At 44.1% G+C, this 25811-nt stretch overlaps 1 protein-coding gene across 7 annotated transcripts in view; it reads right to left on the bottom strand.

Moving 5' to 3' along the window:
- The window catches only part of SHOC2 (SHOC2 leucine rich repeat scaffold protein), a 59901-nt gene extending 45332 nt beyond the window's left edge, over positions 1 to 14569 (bottom strand). Inside the window, exons 1-2 of one of the 7 annotated variants that reach the window (XM_039709028.1) lie at positions 14419 to 14564; positions 13679 to 13855 (exon numbers count right to left, since the gene is read on the bottom strand). The gene's annotated coding sequence lies outside the window, so the exon portion shown is untranslated. Of the gene's footprint in view, positions 1 to 9507; positions 9656 to 11230; positions 11333 to 13678; positions 13856 to 13972; positions 14135 to 14418 lie in introns of those variants that run through there. The other 6 variants (XM_039709026.1, XM_039709027.1, XM_039709025.1 and 3 more) reach the window with 6 other exon arrangements.
- Positions 14570 to 25811: the final 11242 nt, after the last annotated feature.

Here is a 25811-nt window from a genome sequence, read left to right as displayed (position 1 = left end):
GAAGTGTACATTTCTGCTTCATTACAACTAAATGAAATAAATTTTATTTGAAAACCGCACAATGATCAGCTAGAGTTGTTTCTTTATGACACTGTATTTTCCCAAAATTTTACATTATGTATTTAAATATTACAGGAAACCAAAACAAATGCAGACTGAAGGAAAAGTCAAAAAAATCTACACATCTTCCCCCATTACTGCTCAAGCAGTGTTCTTTCCAGTGAGTGTTTTTTGTTTGCTTTTGTAATCTGACTCTTTCAGATAAATGCATTTTACCTGGTGAAAGCAACTGATTCAGGCCAGGTTAATATATATATATAGAACATGAGGACAAAGAAATTGCTGTGTTTCAGCTAACTAGATATAAATTAAAATATTCTCATCTCTTTTCTCCAGCAATCATTTGCCTAAACATGATGTGACCGACCACTTCTGCCATCCAAATACTCAGATGCAAGAACTAGAAACTGTCAAAGAGAAATGCTGTTTTCCCTGTGTTATGTGTGCCCACTCCAGCTGGAGTCTCATTTTTAACTGCTACATTTCTGAGCTTAATTGCATTCTGCCCACTCAGTTTCAACTGGCTTTTGCATTATTCCCTCCCTGTCCTCACCCTCTTATGCTGCATTACTGCACATGGTTAAGCAGATTACCACATTCCAATGGGCACCACATTCCAATGGATTCCATGGTCCTGCACCACTGCTTGAAACGATGCTCAGCCACAGCTGGAGAAGCCCAAGCAACTCAGAAATACCTTGGGGAACTTCACAAATTAATGGCACCATGGAAATGTAGGCTCATTATACACCCTGAGGAGGTGATGAAGACCAAAATTACTCCCAAGCCTCTTTCAAAGCTTTCAACTGCTTTCCCCCATCGAGCATAACAGAATTAAACACAATGACAGAAAGCAGTGAAGTATTGAAACAAACAGATGCATTCCAGAGGTGATTCAGGTGGCCCTGCATACAGCCAGGGCTCCGTGGCAAAGATGTTGATCTGTACAAGACTTCACTCCTTCAAGATGACATTTGGCAGCATCTGCCTGCCAGCCCTCAGGGTTTTTTGGATTGTTTTGGGGTTGGAGTGATGGGCCTTGAGGGAAGATAAGAATAGAGGGAAAAGGTAAGATAATTTACTTGGTTCAGCTGTTTGCAAGACTAACAGCTGGTAAAAGCACATGGATTTGTTCGAGTTGAAGGTAATCTTAACACCAATTTCTTAGCTATGGCATTTTTAGTTTAGACTAAGGACTTCAAATCTATTATAATGTTTGGTGCCACAGTGAATTTCACCACATATTCACTCCTGGCCACTCAGTCCAGTAAGAAAACTACAAGGAGTTCCTGTGGCAACAAAGCTCTGAGTATTTCATAGAGCCTGAGCCTGCTTCACCTCCTCAACACCAACAGCTTCTGACACAAGACATTCCCATAGAGCAAATCAAACCCAGAGGGGCCAAACAGGCCTTTGCTTTCAGCTGAGACATCCTCCTACTGTCCTCCCCACCTTCCTCTGGGTCACAGCAGGCACACAGAGGAAAAAGCTCCTGCCAGGAGCACAGGCAAGCTGAGAAAGAGGCAGGAGCTGGAGCAAGAACAAGGATGGGACACTGGCAGGCACAGGTGATGGGCAAGAAGCAGCTGATAAGAAATTCTACATAAGAGAGTATCACAGACATAAAAATACTGAGAAAATAATCAGTCAGCAGGCACCACTCCTGCTCCTACACACTGCCTGGAGAAGGGGTCTTGGGGATGGCAAAAGTATGCAGTGATTGGAGAGGTATTAAACACACTCTGACAAGTATGGTCACCTACAGCACTGGAAGCCATTTCATTCACACCTACCTAGTTCTGATTGCTTTATATTGAAAACTTAATTTTCATAACTTCTTAGGAGTATTTTTATTTAGCTTTTTACATCTTTTCTTCCCCACTCAACATTGAATGCATTAGCATTACAAAAAAACCCAAAAATGACAGCATTTGAATTTATTGCAAGTTCATCCACATTCTTACAGATCCCCAAGATGATCCCAGAGATTTCTTTCCCAGGATAGCAGATAAAAGTGAAACAAACAAGGATGAGAAAGAAAGCTCTGTTCACCTTCCTGTTAAGAACCATGACATGTCCAGACCTACCATGAATTGTCCTCATCCTCACCCCCACTGCCACAGAGCCTGATGCACAAAACACCCTCAGCCCCAGCACTGAATACTATTCTGCTCATAACTTTGAGCCCAATTAAAAGATTATTTCACATATACTAACAATTCTGGAAAACACATGATAAATTGGGTCCTTTCACAAGAACAAGATGTTTTCCTTCAAAAGGAAAAAAAGTAAAAAGAAAGCCACTATGATCCCTTCCAAGCAGATTCTTCAAAATCTGTTCAGATGAGGCATCCTTTTCTTTTCTTCCAAAAAAAAACCCCACCAAAATGTCTTCAGTTACAATTTTCCTAGAAACAGTGAAAACCTTGATTTCTGCTTGTCAAAAATCAGCTTAGTGATAGACTCTTAGCACATTTGAAAGGTTTGTGTATTGCAGAAGTAGAAAGCAGCAGCAGTGCTAACCTGAAAAACGTCATGGAAAAATGTAGATGCAATCTGAATAAAACAATATTGTATAAATATTGCAACAATACCTTTTACCTCATCACTTTCCAAAAAATTAAAAAGATAATGGAAATCTGAAAAAACTGATGAATAAGCAGGCTAGCTTAGAACTACACTGAAGTTCACATCACTATCCTAACAAAATTAAAATCAAAATTGTACTATATGCTTATTTATACTGAGTGACATTTTTGCACCTTACTGGACTTTCTTTCAGACAGAAAACAGATGTCATAAATGTCTAGATAATTCAGCAAGAAATTGTCTGTTTGTCAATGTTTAAAATGCAGCCTTTACAGCAGCTCAGGTACAAGAGTGTCTCACCAGGCCGGCTGCTCTCCAGATATTTGTGCCTTGCAGAATCTGTTCCCATTGAACCAGAGGATTGCACTGAACTTTGCAAGCTGGGAACAGGTGATTCCCTGCTTTGGGATTGCCCACATCTGCTCCTCTCTGAGCTGCACAGAGGTGAGGATGCTCTCAGCTCTGTGCAGTGACCCTGACCCAACCTCCAGCTAACAGCTCAACAAAGTGATGGAGCCTTAATTTTTGCACTAGTGCACAGGGCAGGAGAGGGCTATTTCAGCCACTTAAGTGACATTCAGATGAGTTGCACAGATTGAACCAACTCAGATTAAAAGACAGTCCTTTTCAAACCAAGTGTAATCCAAAAAGTATTAGACATATGCTCAAAGCACTCAGAAAAAATACACAGCCTCACAAATTAACTTGAAGGACTGAACAAATTTTAGTATGCTCCAGAACAATATGTTCAAAATAAGGGTACTATATATATATGAACAGTATGAGAATGCTAAGAACATATCTGAGAACGTGAGAACAGAGCTCCTGAACAGAAAGAACAAGAAACTGAAACACTGTAGAAACACTGTACCTGAAACTCTAAAAACAAATAAATAAAATCAGTTTAACAAAGAATTGATTAACTAATTTTAACTAATACTTGCTACCTGCTTGGTCCTTTCTCACTCAACCATTCTCAAAATAGTGAGGAAGGAAGAAAAAAAAAAATCACACGAATGACACTCCCAAGGAAAACAAAGGATGAGAAAAAGACAGCAAACACCAGTACGGGTAAAGGAGATGAAAACCAGCAGCATGCACCTGAAGTGAGACAGGAGTACTGGGTACAGGCTGAAGGAACTCTGACAATGTACAGGGATAACCAAAGAGCAGTGGCAGACAGACAGACAGGACATCAGAACTGGCTCAGAAGGGTGTGAGGAGCAGGACTTGAACTGCTGCGAGCCCTCCCAGCCCAGCACATGCCAGAGCTATTCCTCCATCCCACCACCAGCCTTGCTCCACCCCCCCCTTACACATGCAGTATTTTATTCCCATCTGGGGCTAAAGGATCAGCACATGTCTGAGAAAACCTCCTCCCTACCAGCCCCCAGCTCCTGTGATTCTTGAGCATAAGGTTGTGCAAACAGGGGCAGCTTCTCTCCCCCACAACTCCTCCTTCCTCCCCACTTCTTACATTCTCTGACAATAATTCTTCAAACAGGAGGTGGAGAAGTTGCAATCTGAAGAGCTGAATATCAGTGTGTACTGCACAAATTCCTACCCAACCAAAAGCCTCTGTAATTCTTACAGAGTAGCATAACTAGTCTGACAACTGTCAGTACTAGCTTAGTATTGAAGCACACTTAAATGCTATAAACCACACACACTTGAAGTACGTTCCTGAGTTCCTAGCCTCATTTAGTTATAAACCAGGCTAGAACACTGAATTTACATAAAAATCATGACTAAGATATATCCAGAGCTGTTACTGATCTCACCCTCCACTACTTGAGAAAGTTGTTTACACAGGAAAGAAAACTTACTCTTGGAAGGGATTTAAGGTGTCTCAGCAGCAATTTTACACTCTGTACCTAGAAAACTTGAAATTCAGTCCATGAACTTTTACAGCCACATACAATCCTATTGTATTTGCAGGTTGTATAGCAGAACTATTTGCTCACATGACATACAAGTCACTGCTCTATCACTGGAAAAGTGCATGAGAAAGAAATTAATGATTTGAACTATTTAGAAACAATGATTTGAAAGTGGCACTCGCATACAAACTTTCCACGCTCTCTCCCCCTGCTTTTATTAGAAAACTTTATATCTCTAGACCTGCAAACAGAGTAATTCAATGATGGAAGGATACCAGTGACTTGGAAAAAGTTCAGGCATGCACACATACCTGAATGTGTGCATTAAGATGAATGGAGGCAGGATACCTCACGTTACCTCAGGATAAGGGAATACAGACAAGCAGTAGCAATGAGGAGCTTTCATGCTCTCTACACCCTTCTGCCTTGCATTAACTTGTTTCTGTGTCACAAAATAAGACATTTACAGCCAAGATGAAAAAAAAAATATTCTGGACCATTTCTTTTTGTCAGAAGGTACTTCAACTACTAATTATGTAGTTCAAAGATGACAAGGGAGCAAAAACCACATTGTAAAAGTACACAGCAATGCAAAAATCAGTGAGAAGCATCTCTCAAGGATACTTTTAGAATACCATGATATATAACTGATCAGCTTATATTAAATACTTCTGAAAGACAGACAGAAAGCTGGCCCAAAGAACCAACAGCATGCAAACTGTGAAAGTCTCCCTGCTAACATAAAGCAGGTTTAAGTGGAAAAAACAAAACAAACCAGTTTCAGTAGACACTGAAAATCACAGGACTGAAAGCTGTGACAAACACAGATTTCTCATTCCAAGACTTTACAGGTTGAGAACAACACAAAGATTTGCCTGCAGAGACTGAGGGTGTATGCCCATAGTTTAGATACACCATGAACTTTGAAGTTGAGAGCACCTTTCTTTTAGTATTATTAATACAGAGGCTCATTAAGAAATAAGATTACATACAGATTACAACCATTTCAGGATCCTTTCAGGCCACATGACTACTTGTTACCACACTGTACACTTAAAGATGCAACATGCTACTCTCTGTGGTCCCTCCAGCCAACAAAGATCTCACTGCAGCCATGGGTTTGTGCCCATTTGCCTTTCTCCACCTTCCACTTGGCTGGGAGGAGTGAGGAGCCTGGGGCTGGGATCCACCTCTGCTCCTCAGCCATGGTGAGCTTGGTGTCTCCAAGCCACATCCTAGGACTGGGTTTCAGCTCCCACTGGCTCACAAGGAGGGAAGGCAGAGCTATCCCACTGCCACTGGTGCTGGTCAAAACCTCCCCTGTAATTTGTGCCTTAATTTCTCTAATGCAAAAGGGATAGTACACATCACATATAAAGGCAAGAAAGTTTATTCAGGACTATAAAAGGCTACAAGTTCTTTTTGATACTGCAACAGCAAATTCAGAAATAACTACGATTTTTCCAGGGCTTCCGAAGCAGAACACCTCACCAAAGGCAAATGCACATCTTGAGATGTGAGCAGCTGCTCCAGAAGAGAAAAACTAGTTCCTTGTTCTCCTCTCTCTCTTTTTTATTTTTACACAACCTGATTTTGAGAAAAACATTTGGGTTTTCATTACCACAGGAGGGCAGGAGCATGTAACGCTCCTGTCGATTTCATCTTAGAGACAGCAGAACAAACAGTGGGAGCTGGAATGCAGAAAGAGCCAAGCCAGAGACCCGGAGCGTGATGAAAATTCAGCCCTACCAGCGGAGTTAACTGCTTGTTAATGAAGGCGTATGCATCCCATCTGCTGACTGCAGAAGAGCTGGAATGGGTTCAAAAACAGCCCAAGACAGACATACCATCAGATACGTGATGTGAAATTTGTGATCCATACTCAGAAGTTTACCCCACGGATTTTGGCAGGGCTGAGTGCAGGCCCAGACACACACACGGGCACCGAGGCGACAGGACACGAACCGTGTCCTTGTCACACGTTAGCTGTCACCGCCCGGTGAGAACAGGAATCCTTCCAGAGGAATGTGTTTATTCATTAATTCTGATTTCAGGAGAAAGTTCTGGCTTGCACCCAGCAGCTAATTGGTTCAATAAACAGCATCTCAGTTTAGAAGAAGAAAACATGATACTACAGTGAGAACATGTAACTGAAACCTCGATATCTGGGTATGACTTAGGGCTTCTCCAAAGAGCTGCCCTGCAAAGAGATAAGTTTTAAAAGACAAGACAGGATACAGCCTAAATGCAAGAAAAAAATTACAAAGATTTATCTGAAGACTTCTTATGGGGAAAAGAGAAATTACTACTGTAAAAATGTCCCTAATGATGACCTAAAACATAGAAAACAAATTTATGGATGAAATCACAGGGGGAAAAAAATCCATCTTGTTGCATTTAAATTCTGAATTAAATCTCATAGGTATAATATTTAAACTTTTGTTCCCTCCTAGCTAGCCCTGCCACACACAATATGCTATAAAGAAAGCTGCCAAACAATTTTTTGAGTATTCCAAAAAGCAAGTATGTAGCCCACTGTGAAAAACAAACATGATCACCTGAAATCTGTGATCATCTGCACACCATCAGAGAGTTCAAAAGACATGAACAGACTTACCAAAATAAAATCTGCTGCACTAAAACAAGCTCCCAGGTATTTTCATTTGTGCTGTTTACTAATACAAAATTCCCTTTTCATGAAATGTACAATTTTAAATTCAATAAAGCTCATGCACCTGCCAGTATTAGAAAGTTCTCTTTAATAAGTAATATTTTTGGTTTTGTAAGTACTGAACAATAGCCATCAGATTTGAAGAGCTATTCAAAAAGTAATTGTCACAATTTAACATATTAACAAGAACATTTGAGCTGAGGTTTCATTTAACCCATACATCCCTTCAATAGGAAATTTGTGCAAATCACTCCAAATTATGCATATTATACATTCTTGGCTTTAGACCCTTTGATTGTACAGTCATATCCCTACATGAACCATTTTTAAGAGTCATGTACTCTAAGTGCTACATCAGAAGAAAGAGCAAAATGGATTTTCATGGTAAATCCTTCATATTCTGCTATGATCAGCACTTTGGAGGACTACAGAGATGAATTCTCTGTTAGCCACTCACTTCCTTGTTTAGAAGGACACTTTTTTTGCACTATTTCTTTTTATAAAGATCTATTTTTGACTGCAGTGGACCTTTGTTTACATGTTAAGCCACCTGATGCCTCCAGGAGACACACAGTTTGCTAGTGAAGTCATTTTCTCTCTGCTACACACAGTGACTCCGTGTAACTACACGCTTCTAAACAGGGGTTGGTATTTGCAGCAATCTGCAAAAGGCTCCTGGCTGTGCAGTTATCCCTTGGAATTAAAAGAAATGCATAGTTCTGCTTTTCTGCAGCAGAGGGGGAAGGGGAATATAACAAAGCACAAAACTCCAACACCACAATTTCAGAAACACAACTTCTCATCTAATGAAGGGAATAATGATTGCTCAATTTTTTTCTTTGCCTTGGACAGCTGCAGGTTGATTGGGGGGGTGTTGAGTTGGGAGAGAAGCATTGAGAGAGATTACAAGGTGTTCTTTTTTTAATGAGGATGGAATGACGTTAGATTAGGTCTAACACAAACAAAAAAGGAAGACTGAAGCTAAGACTCTGAACCTTTCCATAGCACAATGCACTTCACTCAGCACCTGCACTTGCACTGTACACAGAGTTTCAGCTAATTATCTATAGATTTACTACAACCTTCACTACTGTGCAACATAAGCTTTAAGTTGTGACACACTGAGTAGCTTTCTTTTGTTTATAAAAGAAAAGTCTATGCAACAGCTAAGAAATAGTAAAAAAGAGGGTTGTTTTTTTTGTTTTTTGCTCTAAGCATTTTGACATAACATGAGTGTTTCCTCCCAGGACAACTCTCAATAACTACGATTAATGCTGTGTATTATAAAACAGATTATAACTTTCATCATCAAAAAAATTTACAACAGTCAGAAATCTTGTTACATAGGAGACTGGACAGTTCATATGCTACAGTTACAAGACAGAAGCCTCATAACAAAGAGAAAGCAAAATCCCCTATTTGCCAAGATTTAAATGGCTGGGGCACAGGCAAGAAAAAAGAAAAGCAAAAGAGAGAAATCTGACTCCTCACAATCATTGCTAAATCTGACTCCTCACAATCACTGCTGTACCTCAGCTACAAATAAATATCAGGCCCTGGTTGTTTTGGCTGCCAGTCAGGTATTTCTTCATAAAAGTAATAAATAAACTTACTTTTCTTCCCAGTCAAGACAACATGCCAGACCAATGGATTGTTCTGACCATTCAAACTGTCATGAAACAACTCTTCAGTTTCTGATTTAATACTAATTCCTATTAGGATGGAGACACTGAAAATACAGACCTACATACAACTGCAAATCCTGAAGTGGTTTTGCCATATTTCTTCATGTACTAAACCAACATTATCTGTAATATCTAATAGATAATTAAAATCCATACCTATCTGCACATGAAGTATAGATACACTACAGCTTAGTGTTCACAGATATTGGGGTTTCAAGATTATTTTTATGCTTTCAAATAACATTATTTAACCTTGAATTTTCATGCCCATCACTATAGTTATTCTAAACTTTAATAGACACAAATTTTTGACAGGATAAGTGTTAAAAGTACTGTATTATAGTAACACATATGTTGTTTGCAGCATTACACAGAATACTTCATATATAAGTCAATCATTCATCATCATATAGAACCCTAAGTAAATTTAGGATTCCTACAATACTATCACTTACTGTTTCAGAAAACAATTTCTGTAATTTTAATTCTTACAACAAGCTCATTCTGCATATCCTTAACCTGAATAACTCATACTTCTTTAATATGTGCAAACAAGTGGAAGAGTGACAAGCTACTAACATCAGATATATTTAAAAAACCCTAACATTTGATTTAAACATACCTTTCTTGCTGCAGTCTTCATACACTAAAACACATAAAACAGAGTGAACCCTAGGATTAAAACAGATTAGCCAAAAAATAGTAATAATAGTTTCACGTACTACCATTCCCAAAATTTGACACATTGCATTAATAACAAGTCTGTAGCCACACGAAAAGCTGCATTCTTTGATGATACTAAAAAGTCCCAGTGCATCTATTAATCACTAAGAGTCAAGTACGTGATACTAATCACTGTTCTGTTCAACAACTACGTAAAACAAACTTTTGACAGGCAGGTGATGGCAATCTGCCACCAGCTCCCAAAAAAGAGTGTCTGCTTCCAGTCACATCCCCGTATCGACACTTTCAAAAAGTCAACAAATGTTTCAGCACCAAAACAACAGTGACACAATGTTTCACATTCCTCATGTAGCAAATATTCTCACAGACCTCCATAGGATTTCTGGAATTAATGCAAAACAAAACCTCAAGCAAACATGTTTTGCAACCCCAAATATAGTGAGTTTAGAAATAGTTGGTGAAAAACTGCTAAAGCTTGAAAAATTTTTGCCTCCAAGTGCATGTATCAACCTGTGGGCTGAAAGGAGTGGGAGACTAGAACATAGCTAAGTTAAAATTGCACCTCATCACAAACAAGCCTCGCTGTTTAATAGGGATGCACTTCAGAAACCCTCTCCAAAGCGATACCAACCACGAACAAGATCTGTGCTACAGAGAGAACCTATTTTAAAGCCGAGCAGTCAAAGCAGCGAGTGAATTGAGATGTGCTGCAACATTTATGCAGCCATTATAATGCAAATGCGGGAGGTATTAGAAAGGCTATTTGCATTGGTGCACAGCCCCTTCAGTCAGCGCACAATGCCGACAGAAAGAACAATTAGGATGCATGCATAACAAAAAGCCTGCGACCACAGGGTAGGCAGGTCCACTGAACCGGATACAATATCTACGGGATCAACAGGGCTCCATGGAAATACTGCTGGATCGCACCCTACCTCTTGTGCACGCTCAGAATATGAAGCGTCCTTGGGCACAAAAGCACGCAGAGATGATGGGCACAGCAAAGGTGAGAGCAAGCTACGACCAGCTTAATGCGAGCGCCAGCCTCACGTCTCAAAGACAGCACCCGGGCTGGAGCACAGCTCGGTCCCCAGGCTGCTCCTCCCGGCAAACCCCCACCACTAACACACAGCAGCAAACTTTCAACTTGGCTCAAAAACAGTTTTCTGTGGCAAAAAAAAAAAAAAAAAAAATGCTCTCCAGCACTGGTTGAGGCAGAAAGGGAGGCAGGCGTGCAAACCAGGATCTAATGCACATCCACTCTGAGAACAGACTACGCTTTTGTAGAGAAAGCAAAAAGCAAACTAATAGACTCAAGTATTTACCTTTTTTTTTCCCAACATGTACACCTTAATGGTAAAACAATATTAAAACAACCAAGTATCCAGGCAAGCCAGATTGTTTTAAGAAGTTTTTTGACCATGTATCCTAGTATTTATCTACACCAATTCACAGCCTCTTAATACATCCTCACAGCAGTCAGCATGTCTGCAATTATGTGATGGGCTCTGTTCTCTCATTTCTCTTGTAGAGCAATACAGATAAAGTACCTCTTAAACTGAGACAATCTTAAAACAGTCTAAAATCACCACACGGCACAAACTCACTTTTTTAAAAGCATTTATAAACTGTCCAAAATTTCTATACAAAAGATACATTACCTGGAGGTAAACGATGGAAAAAATCTTAGTAATTAAAATTCCCTTTTCATCCAGAGACCTGGATATCCTGAAAATGCCTTTATTGAACCAAATTTGATGTTGGAGAATTCCCAGATTTATAATAGTACGTGATGTGTATTTCACAACAGAGTCAAGGCAAAGCAATGCAGCAAAAAAAAACAAGCGAATTAAGGTCAATGGCTAACACAGCAAACATTACCTTGCTTATTATAACAACCTGTTACATTTCAGCCCTGTCCATTTTGTAAGACAGCAAGACCACTGTATGAAACAGACTAGACCATGTCAGCCAGTACAGCTTCCACCAAAACAAGAGTTCTTTTTATCTGTACCATCAGTTGTAACTGGCTTTTTAATCTTTGGTTCTGTATCCTCCCCAGCCCTCTCACACACACACACGCAAACCCACCAGAAAGCGAGAGGAGAAATATCTTCTCTGAGGTGCAGTTGCATGCAGTAAAAATAAATACAAGGTATTATGACAACAGAGTGAAAAGCAAGCCTCACTTCAATTTAAAGAGCATCCACTGAAAAATAAAATCAAAAGCAACGAGCCTCGAAGTGTTCCGGGTGGGAAATGGCACTGGCCACACTGAACGGGAGGGATGGCGGGCTGGACATGAGGACATGGCACCAGCTTTTCCTGCACCCAGGAACAGCACAGATACCCCAAACCCAGGTGCTGGGGAGAGCAGGGGCAAGCTGGGCACCAGGGACAGCCTTGCCAGGGGCCGTGGTGGGACACGGGAAGGGACAACGCTGCCTTCCCCTCCCGCGCACAGAAGCTTTCATCTTTCCTCAAAGACGAAGGAGAACCTGCTCCTAGAGAGACATGGCTCCTTCTAGCACCCACCCTAATTCTCCACTGTGGTATTTTGCAACCACTGAGGTCTCTTAAGGCAGTTTTATTTCCTTGCTACCATACTAAACCTTCCCAAAACAGAGCTTGGTTATTTACTGCGCTTCCTCAGCCTTGTCAAGGAGGGATCGCAGAATGTGATCTTTATTTCGAACATGCAGAAGATGCTTTGACAGCCCTAATTCAATTACCATGCATGAGCACCGTGCCCACACACAAGCATCAACATCCACCTATTTCACGGGTGCTGGACACAGCTGCCGGCTCGCGGTGACAAGCCAGGAGTGCCACACACACGCTGCTCCAGCAGAAACATGCTTTTCTAGAAAGCCACAGCCAAGTCACAATCAATCCAAGGGTTTCCTAAAAGGCACACGCACAGCAGTGATCTTCCAAGCAATTAATTTCTGTGCATAGGCTAACGGCGCAGGGAGACAGCTGGAGAAAATATCCCTCGTCTGAAGGAATCCCTTCAGTCACACAAAATTCCTGGAGGAGAATACACCCGTCAGTGCGATTTAAGTGTCAACATAACAAAGGAACGCCCCTCCCAGCACCTCCTGCCTTACAGATATGCCACGCTGGAAAGGGAAAAACTACACCGGGAACAGCAGCTACTCACAACCAGAACTGTTCATGGACCCTCCCCTGCCATCACCACAAACAAAAAACGCTGGGGATTGTTTCTGGAAAGAGCAGATAGAGGGACGGGGAAGAAGACAGCATCCTCTTTGAGGATCCCTCAGTATTCCTCAAAGGAAGGCTGTGGACACAAGGACAGCTTTGTCTGGAATCATCTTTGTGTATTAAAAGGTTGCATATAAAATCAGTTTTGCCTAATATACAGGCTTTGCCTTGCCACATGTACAGAAATGCTGATGGCCAGCAAACAGCCTAAAATTAAAGGAATATGGCTTCAAATTAGTAAAATTATCTCCCATTTTACTCATCCAGAGCAAAGAATAATTGCATAGAAAACAAAACAGTGAAATCCAAAACATTCAAGGGGAATTAAGACGATAGGGGTGTTACTAAAATTAAAATGTATGCACAGTAGTGTAATAACAAATTCATAAGATACTGTAAATCTTTCCCAAAACCAGAGTAGGTTTATATCAAGATCACCATACAACATATGCCTGAAATATGGCTGTAAATAAGTGTGATTTAATTTGACCACCACCTACTTTAAGCCCTTGATTTTATAAACAGAAGTATATCATAATGACTAGTGATAAAAAAAAAGAAAAAAGAAAAACAACACACACAGTTTAGGAGGTAAAAAGAACAATATACAAGTCAAACATGCAAACAAGAAACAGAAGAAAATTAAGACCCTAAAGGTAATTACCAAAACCATTTTAACTTCTATTCTGATAGCCAAAAAAAATCCCCACCAAGTACTGCAGCAATGACAATACACACAATTACAACTCCTCGATCATTAGTACTCTGCCTCAAAAGTCTGCACATGTGCAGAACGCAATGCTTCCACAGTCCCACCTCAAAAACACAACTTAAAGATTACCAGTACTATTGCAGCACTTCACAATTGTTTTCTCACACACCGTGACGTTTTATTCCACGTCCATACCTGCTCCTAAGTAGGATGGACAAGTGAAGCAGCAACACAGTTTCACCAAACTTCAGCTCTGCTGAATTGCTGTGCAGCTCACGCCCAGTCGCAATTTTAGTCAAGGCGGCCGTTCACCTTACTAAGGTTACTACAGCTTTTGAAGCATTTCCTAGGGAAAGACACGAACAACTCGGTGAAGACGCCTTCTACAGCCACAAACATACGCGGGAAGCTGTCACACCGCTTTTCTCCGTCACACCTCTGTTTTAAACACCGGGGAAATCACCTGGCTAGACAGGAAGGCGACGACTTTTGAGACGAGGTTCTGTCTCTGCGGCTCCATCGGAGCTGGCACAGTAAATACATCGGGTGAAGCAGGAAAAGAGCCCCACGCCCGTGCGAGGGTGGGGGCCGCACGGAGCCGGCAGAGGCAGCGGCAATCACTGCCCGCCCGCCGGTGATCATTACCCCGAGCGCCGCCGCCACCGCACACACGCCAGCTCGCTTCGGCGTCCCCGTGCCAGCTCCCGGCACCGAGAGCCGGCGGGCAGGAGGAGAGGTGAGGCTCTACGACGGAGCTTCCTCCTTTCTTTCTGTTGTTATTGTTGTTGTTGTTGTGGCGGTCGCTGCCATCGCCCGGCAGCCCCTCGGGGGCGATGGCCGCCCCCGGCCCGGCCCGCTGTCAGCCGCCGCCCCCGGCCGAGCCCCCGGCCCGCCCGCCCCGTACCGTACCGTGCGGCTCCGCCATCCTCCCGCGGCGCGCTCGGCTCCGCTCCGCGCCCGGCCCTGCCCTGCCGGCCACCGTCTGTGCGCACCGAGCCGTCACGGGACCGCCCGCCCACGGCCCTCCCGCGGCTCTCGGGGCGGGCCCGCCGAGCGCGGACACCGAGCGCTTCCAGGTTACGGCGGAAGCGCCGCGTTGCCCGTGGCGACGGCGGGAGCGGGGCCGTGAGGGGCCGGAGCCCGGGCCGGCTCCCCGCGGGGCTCGGGCACGGCTCCCCGCGCTGTCCCCGCGCCCATGGCGGGTCCCTGGTGGGTGCCCGGCCCCGCACACCCGCTGGAAGCTGCCCCGGGTGCGGAGCGCAGCCCGCAACTCGGCCGGTGCCCGCTGCGGCTCTTTAAAGTGTTACAGCAAACAGGACGGGTTCCTGCCGTTCCAACAGCTGGCCCCCAGCGCAGCAGCCGGGATCGGGATTCCGGAGGGTGGGCTGGTGTGGAGCAGCCCTCCTCAGTGCTCAGCTCAGGGCTCAGCTGCAAGGCGCCGTTAGCTGCTGAGACACCGCCAAAGACATGGACACGGGCACCGCGACATTCCCGTGTCTCCTTCCTCCACAAATCGGGACCATCCCCAGCTGGCAGTGCTGTAACCCCAGACCGATGTGCTGACTCCCCTTCCTGTAGCAGACATCTCAGGCTAAGCCCCACCAAGCTGCCTTCGCAAGGGATACCAGAAGGTGACAACCACACCTCTGTGTAGACAAGTACACCCCAGTGTGACAGAGCACCTGCCATCAGTCGCCCTTTCATTTAGGATGGGCTTTAAAAGCAAGTTCTTTGACGACTTGTTATAACAGAGCTTTCAGTATTTTGCTGAGAAAGGTTTAGCTTTTTTATGCTAAGTTCTCAGGTGGTTGCAATCAGCTCCCCTTTCAAGCCTTGATGGATTCTGCACTGCAGTAGCATCTCAACTTTATAATTTATAAAATATGTTCAAATTAATAGGAGTCTACTAATTGATCTCAGTACTTGCTAGTCTGGACTGGTCCCACAGGCTCACGTTCAGCAGCTACTTCAGCAGGATCAAAACCATGAGTAAATTGGGGAGCCACATCAGATAGTCAGATCTGAGTATCTGCTATTTCCATCAGATTTTTTACAACTTTTGGCAATCATCTGGGCTAGTCTCATTGAAACAAGGCTATTCACATTCAATTATCAAATACCAAAATTCTGCCAATTGCCTTTGTGTGAGTCTTTGGCAAACCAGGCAGTTCAATGTGGTTATGTGGGCTTTTACTAATAAATGCTGGACGGAATTAAAAGCAGAATTGGAATTTTGGCATATTGGGTCACAAGACAGAAACCAGTTGAAATTTCCTAGTGACAATATTTCTTACAGTGACTGGATGTTTATTTGCTGTTATTAATCAGGACTGTGCAGGATCCTCTACAAGACATGGAAATACACACTTTGCTTTGAGAGCTTGGAGTTTGAAAAAAAAGTTTCTTGTGTGACTTAATTGAACACAGTCATTTGCATTAAAAGACTGTAGTGTTGTAGGGAGGATCTGAACGTTTTGTCACGTACCTTTACATTTCTCAGGCCCTTTGTGTTCAAAGTGTCACTGCCCAGTTGGCTTAGCATTGAAATATTTACCAAGGATATGTGGTACATGTACTCTGGTTCTGTTAGAGAGTCTACTTTTGGTTCCACTCACTTTGCTTTAAAAAAAATATTATTTGAAATCTAAAGAAATGTTACTTTATACTCAAAAAAAACCTGATTTATTCTGAAAAGCTGATATAAAGCAGAGCAGGACAATTGTCACAAGAGATAAATCAGCCAAGAAATTTACACTGCTAACTCCACCCTTCTGCTGCAAATCCTTCAATGTGTCATATGAGATTAGACTGATACTATGGCAATACTTGTGCCAACAATCAGAACTAACAGACATTTCTGCAAAGGCAGAATTCAGGCATGAAAGATTTGTTTTTAATCTGCCCAAATGGAGTAGGTAATTTTATACCCTCCTACTGGATGCTGGAAAGCTCAGCTCCAACCTACTCCCAGTCTCCATCAGCAATGTTTGTCCCCAGATCTCCTTGGCTCAGGCCTGCCCCAGAGCAGAGGGTGAACACAGGAGTTCACAATCCTTACAAGTGTCAGCGAAGGGTCTCTCAGGATCAGGAGACTGTTGCCCCAGAAACCCCACAGGACTGTACAAAGACCTTGAACTATTGCCATCCACACTGAAACAAGCAGGAGGAGAAATATAATTAAAGAGCATTTCATAACCTACATGGCTCTGAATTAAGGTTTCACTGGCAATTTCGTTTGGACATTGCCTAACTTTTAAAGGCTTGGCTTTGCAACATTCATAATGTTCCTGTAACACCTGTAGCATTTCCTGTGCCCCTGGAAAGGACAGCTGTTGGTGCAGGATCACACAGCATCACAGCACTTCCATGGGCCATCAGCTGTGTGTCCCCACCCTTGTGTGTCCAGCACAGACTCCTACCCCTGTTACTGAAAGAGAAACAGCAGCAGTGGCTGTCATCCTCCATCCAGACCAGCAGCAGAGGGGGATGAGTGTTGGAATTTGGATTATTCAGTGGATTCGTAAGGCAAATCCTAAGGCTATTTAGTATTTACACAGTTGTTTCAAGCATGTTTCTACAAAACAGTGTGATTTATTAGGAGCTAGCTCTTACACAATGAACTAAAATAAAGCAATTAATTAGTTAAGCTTGCTTAAGCCGACCACAAGATCAATCTAGCAACTTCAGAATCATCTTTGACCGAATTCAGATACCTCTGATATATAGCCCCACTTGCCTTTTCTTAATTTAGTAGCTGCCACACTAATGAATTGACCCTTTCTCCCTCGGTCATGTGGCCTTTTCACTACCTCCTCCCAACTGTAAAATTTTTGTCATCCAACTACTCAAAAGCCTGCTGTCCTCCCCCAGGCAGGCAGCTGCTGCTGCCTCGGCCAAGGACACAGCTCCAGTCCTTTCTGTGCTGCTGCTGGGGCAGACAGCACAAGAGGCAAATTCTTTGCTGGCTGAGCCAACACGAAGACCAGCCTCAGGGAAGCTCTGTTCCACTTCCAGCTCTGCAAGTCAGGATGTCCCAGCAAGCAGAGCCTGTGGTGCCCCTTTCCACCCACACACCCCCTGCTCTGCCCCCTGTGGGGCTGCTTCCCACAGCTCTCCCCTGCTACTCCCTTCCCTCCCTGCTGCCTGTGCCCAATCTCCACTCTCAGACTTGGATCACCTGTTCCTTCCCCAGACTGTCACTCCTTTCTCAAACAGGGCCTCCAATTTCATTCCCCATGCCAGGTCCTAGTCCAGTCTCTTGTCTGGTTCTCCATGTCACTGCCTATCCCCCTGACCTTCCACTCTCTTCCTTCTTCTTTCCTTGTATTGAAGTTCTGTTGTGTCTTCTGTCTGCCAGCTCCTTGCCAACCAGTCTCAACATAAAACTCTAATTCCCAGTTGTTCTTTCTTTCTTTCTGTATCTCAATCTCCCAGTATCATGTCTCAAATCTCAAAATTCCACACTAGGTTTTACCTTCCTCTCATCTACACCTCAATCTATCTAGACCTTCCTGTCACATCCTGTTCCTTTCCCTTGAATTGTCAGTTTACCAGAAGTTTGGCTTCAGTCTCCTGGCCAAGGGTTGCAAGGGGTTTAGTTATTCTGGGGGATAGAAGCATGTTTTGAAGGCTGATGGCACAACAAATCCCACTTAATTTTGTGATCACCATACCCATCATGGAAATAGTGTATGTCTTTGTCATTCTTTTCTGTCTTTCCCTTGAGTGGCACCTTGGCTTCACTGCCTTTATTATGAGTGGACAAAAACTGGGAAGGCTGGACCACTTGGCAGAAGGGGAGAGAGGAAGGCACAGAAACCAAACCTGGAGGATGCACATGGAGAGTCAGAGCCCTTGTCAATGTCTAGAAGCTGATCCTCAATGCACTGGCTGACACCAAGCTCTGTCCCATTGAAATCAGACTCTGAACCCCCAGAGCAAAAGCTTCTGCTTGGGGCAAGATGCCTTTACAATACAAAGAAGGATGCAAAAAAGGGGAACCCCAAAATGTGGTTCTCTGTTGAAGGACTACAGTACAATAAGATATTGTTATTTTTACTGTCACTTCCTTTTATATATTCAGAGCCAGGTCTGCTTACTTGAGTGACAAGAAGTTATTTTTGCTTTTTTCTCCAATTGTTTTTACAAAGCAAATGTAGGATAAAAGGACAGAGTATCTGTATTCTCAAAAACAAGCAGCACGATTTAGGATTTTAGAACTACCATAAAAACTAATTCTGGTCCTGCCAGCTTCTACTTTCAACTCATTAGCCACCTATCCATGTCTGTTAGCAATTTTTAAAAAAGGCTTCCTCTCTCTTAGAAGAGCTCTTCCAGGTGGAAAGACAGGACATATCAGCAGCACATCCAGAATGTCATGCATGGAGTTATTTTCTTATTTACCTATATGAGCATAAACTTTTTCCAGTATGTGCTGTGTCCTAACTGCCCCAAGGCCAGCAGTTCTTCAGTTTGCTCAGTGCAAGGGAAAACTGCAAGTCCAACAGGCTATCAAGCAAGCTAATCTTCAAAGATACAAATGGAGAGTCAACCAGTTCAAACAGTTTATCTTGCAGAGTCAACACGACAAACAACACAAACAAGCAAGAGCTTTTTCATTCACAACAGACAATAAACTGTATTTTTTTAGTGTAGCTGTTCTAGACAGGATAGTAACAGCTGCTATAAACTCTTATTTTCCTCTGCAGTGAAAGACAGAGCAAATTAAAGGCTTCAGTTGCCTGTACTTTGAAAGGGGAGAAAGGCCAGAATGAAAACTCAGTTAAACTGAAACAGATGCTGATTATTCCAGCTCCAGTCAGGACAGCCATGAAGAAACCAACCTTTCTTGATTTAATTTTCCTTTCTGGTGCTTGCAAATCCATTTCTGACATCCCAGGGTAACTCAAAAGGACAAAGCAGGATCCAAGGACACACTGCTCTGGGAGACAAAATTCTCTTAGCTTTGGTCTGCAGCACCTGAATCTCAGTGGGTAGTGTGCCTTCCAAGGATTAACCACATCCAGGTCTAGTATAACTCCTACAACTAAGGGGCAAGAGGGGATGAGTGTTCTCAAAAGTGAGTTTAAATCTACAGAAGTTGACTTCCTCTGTAGTCAGTAAGATAAGCCCAGTGCTTAGGCACTCTAAATCACATTCTGAAGAAATCACTTTTTCCATTGACCTCATGCAGACCCTGGGGAGTTGAGCTTTCCAAGGGAAAAGCCACTTCCTCCCCAGGAAAGTGCATTTAAGTCTAAGTGGCCCTGGGTTCACCAGCTTTTCACATGCCTCACGAGCTGCTCGAGTGCTGTAGGTCTGTGCCTGCAGGTGGTACAAGGCATCTTCTACCATTGTACCTGTTTCCCTTGGCTCTCATGGCAGTCTTCTAAAAGAGGCTGGCACCAGTACTGTGGTGTGGCTCAGATTTCATTTACACTGCATGTTGTTTCATGCCTTCAGAGATCCGTGGAGATTAGTACCAGGCTGACTGGAATGGCACGGTGTGCAGGAATGGGAGGGCAGCCCAAGTTTTTCTCTGCTGAACTTCATACAAGGGCATATCCTGACTCCATTCCACATAAAAGAGGGAGCAGGCTTCCACCTCCCTGCTGTCCTCTCTGATCTTCCTGCTCTCAGCAGCCACAACAGAGTGGCAGTGTAGTCCTTCCTTCTGAGACAAAGCCTGACCACAACCAGTTCTTAACTGTATCATTTCAGCTGATAAAGGTGTGAAGCTGAAGGAAGGAGGCTCCCAAAGAAGCCAAGAAAGGGGAAAGGTCTCTGGCAGTGGCGGCTCCAGGAAGGCAGAACAACTTTATTACAGGCTTTTTTGAGATTGCTGTAAACAACTCACCTGTGTCCTAAAAGTGGCTGGGAGTGGCAGCACGTCCATGCTGAGCTGTGTGAAACGGCTGCCCCTGCCCAGGCACGTATCACTGCCAGCAGGTTAACCCAGGCCACAGGCACAAGCAGGATTACAGCTTGTCACTGCTGCAAGCTCTGCTGCCTGAAATGTGGAAGAAGATGAAGATCAGCTGAATAGGAGAGTCTCCACAAAGACAAACAAACAAACACAACCCTCGTTCACATCCTCACAATCAGAAAAATATTCCTTAAGAGTGACCCAGGAAGAAGAAGTTGAGTTTGAATAAAATATTTGCCTGTTGGTCTTAATAGCTGCAGCTCTGATATTTTCTCTTCCTCTTCAGAGTGCCAGCAGTGATTGAGCGCTGGAGCCAGGGATGTATTTCCTGAAGGGTGACAAACAGCAATAAAGCCTAAAGTCAATTCCACACTGAAATTCTTACATAAATTGCTCCTTCCTGAAGAAGAGAGATGGATGAAAAATCAAATCAGAAAGTAGTATGAAATTAGTAATCCTACAGGTCAGTTACAGCAAGTTAAAAGAACGACCCCAAAAATAGTAAAGGAGGCAGGCATTACAGGGAGTACACCTGTAAAGGGAGGTTTCAGCTGAGGATTTCTAAATTAAACCCTGAGAACTAAATCATTCAGGTGCAGATAGATCTTCCAAAAGGACATCGTGACACTCCTTCTGCCCAGAGCCATGAAAACTATTGCAGAGTGAGTGCCAGCAACCCTAACATTTACTATTATTGTGGTGGTGCACCAGAGCCTTGGTCCTTGTGTGGGGGGCTGTACAAGAAGAGCATTCAGATTCAGAGGCTGAAAGCCAAGTGTAAAATCAGAAAAATAACACATATTTGTCACAGGCACAGGGAGCATGAGAGAAGAAAAGCAGTCAGGGCACTGCCAGGATTTTTTACAGGCCATACAGACAAGGAGAGTGTCAGAGAGAGCTCAGAAAGATTATTTTTCAACACACATTATTAAGAGCCTGGTAGCAAGGATGGGAGGAAGCACAGAGATACTCTGGAACAGATGAACAGGGATGGGCTGGAAAAAGATGGATCTTGAAGAGGAAGGAGCAACACAGAGCGAAGGGCTAAGAACAGTCCTGCATTGTGAGGACAAGGGCTTGGTTATCCAAGAGTTTTCTTTCCCTCTCTTGTTTCCCAGGGGGAGGAGCAGTGTTTCAAGGGAGAATTAATACAATCATTTCACTGTGTTGAGAGATTTATAGTTTGACTTTACCATGTGTTAAAATATTGATTCTCTTTCTAACATATGCTTGAGATATTGACAATGTTTTTTTTTTTCTCTATAGAAGACTGACTTCTGCAAACAAAAGGTGGGACTTCATGGTAGGATGCAGCGAGGATGGGTAAAAACAAAGTGATGTAAGAGAAGCACAAGTCTCGAATTTCTTCCACTCAATTACATAAAGATAGCAAGAGAGACACTGAGCAGTGTGTGGCGGTGAGAAGCTGGAATAATTAAACAATAATCTGACAGACGGTGCACTTACGGGCAATTACAGCAAGCCTCTGCTGGCACTCCAGGGCACCAGGCCAAAGACTTAAGCGATTCAAACCACACAAGTAGAGCAGTAACCTCCTAGAAAAGCCACTGTAGAGCATTTGGCTTAGGAGCCCAGAATGGGACTTACATGGAGCCAGGTCTCTGCATTTACCAGGTGTTAGCAGGAAGAGCAGCCTGTCAAAAACTGTACCTGTGTCCCTCGGATTATGCATTTCCAGGCACGTCTCCTTGCCTTTTGCATACAGCTTGAAGATCTGCCTCAAACTACATCAAACTGCATCACACAACAAACATAAAATAAGTATATTCAGAACGTTCCACTAAAAAAAAAATCATTTGTCTGCCAACTTCCTTTCAAAAACAAGGACTGGGTTAAACACCAAGCAACCAAGCTTCAGGCTCTGAAGGCATTTGGGATTTCTGCAGGGAGCCACGCCAGGCTTTCTGTTCCTTGCCTTACCCCACCCAGTAAACCCAAACCACCTTCCTCCTCCTCCTCTCTCTGAAGCTGGGCTCTGTGTCCCAGGGTACCACTCAGCAGCTTCAGGGACAACTGCATGAAACCTGCAGGTGTATTTCTGAAAGCACTGGGATGCATTGTTCACCAAATGCTGCCACACTACATTTCTGATCTCTTCAGCACACAGAGAGGTGAAACAAGCTCTAGCATTTTAGAAAAGAAGAAAAGAGAGAGAGATCCAAGTGGAAAACACTTGATGCTGTTAAAATCTTCTTAAACTGTCAACAAAAAATTTACTCAGAACAGAAAGTCACCTTCAAGATGGGTAGTTCTCATCAAAGTGACTTGATGAGTGGTATTTTTAAACACCCCATGTCTGGAGCTGCATGATTATACAGGACTCTAAACCAAATTTTTGCTTTTAAAAGTAAGGACTTGATTCCAGACTTTCTTGTCATATGGAAAACATGAACTTGAAAGGCTTAAAAAGCAGAAGGAAAATAAAAAGCATTTAAAATGTATAAAGACAAAACCCAAGCCTCATAAACAAATGGGACTGGCAACATTGCTTCACCTAAATGCTTTTTTCTTCTACTTAGTAGGAGATGTTTCTCAAGACTTGAAATAAGTGTTGTTTTGTATCTGCAGGGCTTTCAGCAAGTGGCTGCCAAATTACGAAACCCTCTGGATTCCAGCAATGCACATCTCTGCTGTCTGCTGCACTCAGAGTATCTGGGAACAGGAGGAGGAAAACAAGCTTATCATTTATAAAATTATTGCTGGTTTTGTGGCTGTGAGGCTCTCTGCAGTGCACAAGAATAACTTGTTTGTGACATCAGTAAAATAAGGATGTGCAACCTAGAGCACGTTGTCCTCTCCATGGATACCACGCTCAGGCTTTCTCAAATAACACTGGGTTTCATCCCGAGGTCGAGTCTCAGGACTCTGGGAAGCTTCATGGCATGGAGACACAACTTGAGACCTGAGCACAAGGACAGTCTTGTTCTGACTTCTTCAGCCCCGTGGAATGACACCAAGATAACGCACTGACTCAGCACAGCCCCACTGCAAGTGCACGGTGCTTTTCCCAGATGGAAGGGCTTTGGCAAAAGCTACCCAGCTATTCCTGGCAACTGGAAAGGCCCGTGAGAGAAATGAATGGGTGCTTGAGCACATGTCAACCCCAGAGGACAAAAAGGTCAAAAAATGGGGTATAACTATGAATAAATACAAGCCTTACTCAAAACTAAACTCAGTCCTGTTTTTAAGGCACTTTGAAAAGCAGGATATTAAGCTGCATGCCCAAGCCTCCCTCCTCTCTCTCATCCAGACTTCCCAGTCATGAAGGTGGTAACTATGATTTTTTTTCCCAGGAAAGGAAAAAAGGAAGGAGGTGTCTTAAAAACAGACTTACTAGAAACTGTTGAAAACAACCTCCACAATCACGCCTGTCCCAGTGCTATCAGCTTCCTAGATAGGCTGCCAAGCTGGCATTTGAGTAGCTAAGAAAATGGGTCTAGTACAGGATGCCAGACTTCTCAGTCACTAAAAAGCTCAAGCAACAAACTGAGCTGACCATTGTTTCTTATCACCAAGCAAACAAACCCTGTTGGCAGGAAAACTGCTTTTGGAAAGTGATTCCCTGCACAACTGAGATGGGCTCCAAATGCAAGTGCTCACATAATGCTGGACTCCAGGTGGCCATTGGCACTGTGAAGGACACTGGTGAAAAACCTGGCCTACAACTTGATTTCAACATCTTGCTTTCAGCTCGTTTCTGTTGCTCTGCAGGCCATATTTGTTACCACAGGAATAACTCTGCTTTCACAGTGCAAAGTTTTCAGTCATAACTGGGTATCTTTTATGTTCATTTTTAGCCCTGGCCATATCTAAGAGGGTGGATAGTTTCTTACAAACAAACTGACAAACAACTACAAATTACTGATCTGCAAATTGCACGTACTGTTTAAAATGCCCTGGTCTAAAAACATCCATCATAAAGCAGTGCCTTGTCCTTTCCCTTCCAGTCAGCACAAAATACTGATTGGCACAAGGAAAGGCACATCAGACAAAGGAACTTTTCTCACTGAAATCGGTGGGAATGCTTCTGAGCACTTCAAAGGGTAGAGAAGGATGTCCCCAGCAAGCACATCCATTTTACAGCCTCACCAACACTGGTATTCTGACCTGAAAGTGGAAATGTGAGTAAGGCCAAAAAGGCCCCTTTCTGTGCTGCCCAGGAGAGTCCCCTTTGGCCAGCTCCACAAAGGCAGGAGGAGGAGCCCTGCTCTCTCTCACGCTCTGGGCTCTGCTGGCCTCCAACCCAGCATCAGGAGAGGCTTCCAGAGGTGCAGCCGGGTACCTGAGGGATTGTCAGCTTCCTACTCTAGGTTGCCTAAAGGAAAAAGGAAATAGTTCTGGAACAATGCAGACAGAGGCTTTAAATAACTGGCAGAGAGGTGCCGCTTACTGGAAGTTAAAAGTTTTATCACTACTCTCCCAGCAAACCTTTGATCCCACAGCAGAGAGCTCCCACTGGAGCTAGCAGAGGGAAGGAAGCACGCAGACAGCCACCACCAAGGCAGAATGGAAAAGAATTATTATCAAAGATAATTTTTCCCCTCATTTTACTCATCCACGGCCATCCCTGTGCATAGCAAGAAGCCGGATCTCAATCCCAGCACACTGCAAGGAGCGTTCCCCCTGCCAAGGCCAGGTTAGCAGGATTACCAGCCTGAGCTGGCAATCCCCGGGCGCACAGGGTGTGCGGGGCACACAGCAAGCTCGTCAGCAAACTCCAGAATTACAACACATCCCGGAACGGGGCCTGCCGGGGCACGGGGCAGGTGAATCCCTGCCGGCCCCTCCCGGCTCCCGCGGGGCTTTCCCAGGGAAGCTGCTCCCGGTGGCAAAGATCCTGCGAAAGGCGGACCCCCGTGGGGATCGCGGTGCACTGGCCCGTCAGGTTCGGCGACATTTGAGCTCTCGGTGTTTAGAAAGAGAGCGGCTTTTGCTGCTGTTTACATGTCAAACACAGCGTGATTCACAGCGCGATCCCCAGGCGCTGCCTGCAAACGAAAACCGGGACGCGTACGCCCTGGCCACGCCCGTCTGCTGGACGGTGTTTGCTGGGGATTTTATTTACAGAAGCAGAAAATGAACCATAAAAGCGCCTCAAAGCCTGAGTTCCGCGGCGGGCCCTGGCGGGCGGGCAGGCAGGCAGCGGCTCGCCGGGCCGGGCAGGCCCGCGCAGGTGGGACGGCTCCGCCCCAGAGCAAAGCCCGGCGCAGCTGAGGCGGGGAGCGGCATCCCGGAATCCCGGGACCGGGACAGCCCCGGCGGAGCCCTTCCCGCCGCGCCCGGGGCTGCCCTGCGCAGCTCCACGCCGAGGACTACAGTTCCCAGCGCGCATTGGGGCGGCCGCAGCCCCGTTAGG

The sequence above is a fragment of the Passer montanus genome, unplaced genomic scaffold, assembly GCF_014805655.1.
Source record: "Passer montanus isolate IOZ18808 unplaced genomic scaffold, ASM1480565v1 scaffold21, whole genome shotgun sequence".
NCBI lineage: Eukaryota > Metazoa > Chordata > Aves > Passeriformes > Passeridae > Passer > Passer montanus.
The sequence above is the reverse complement of the archived record's forward strand: the minus strand, read 5'-3'. Positions and strand labels throughout refer to the sequence as shown.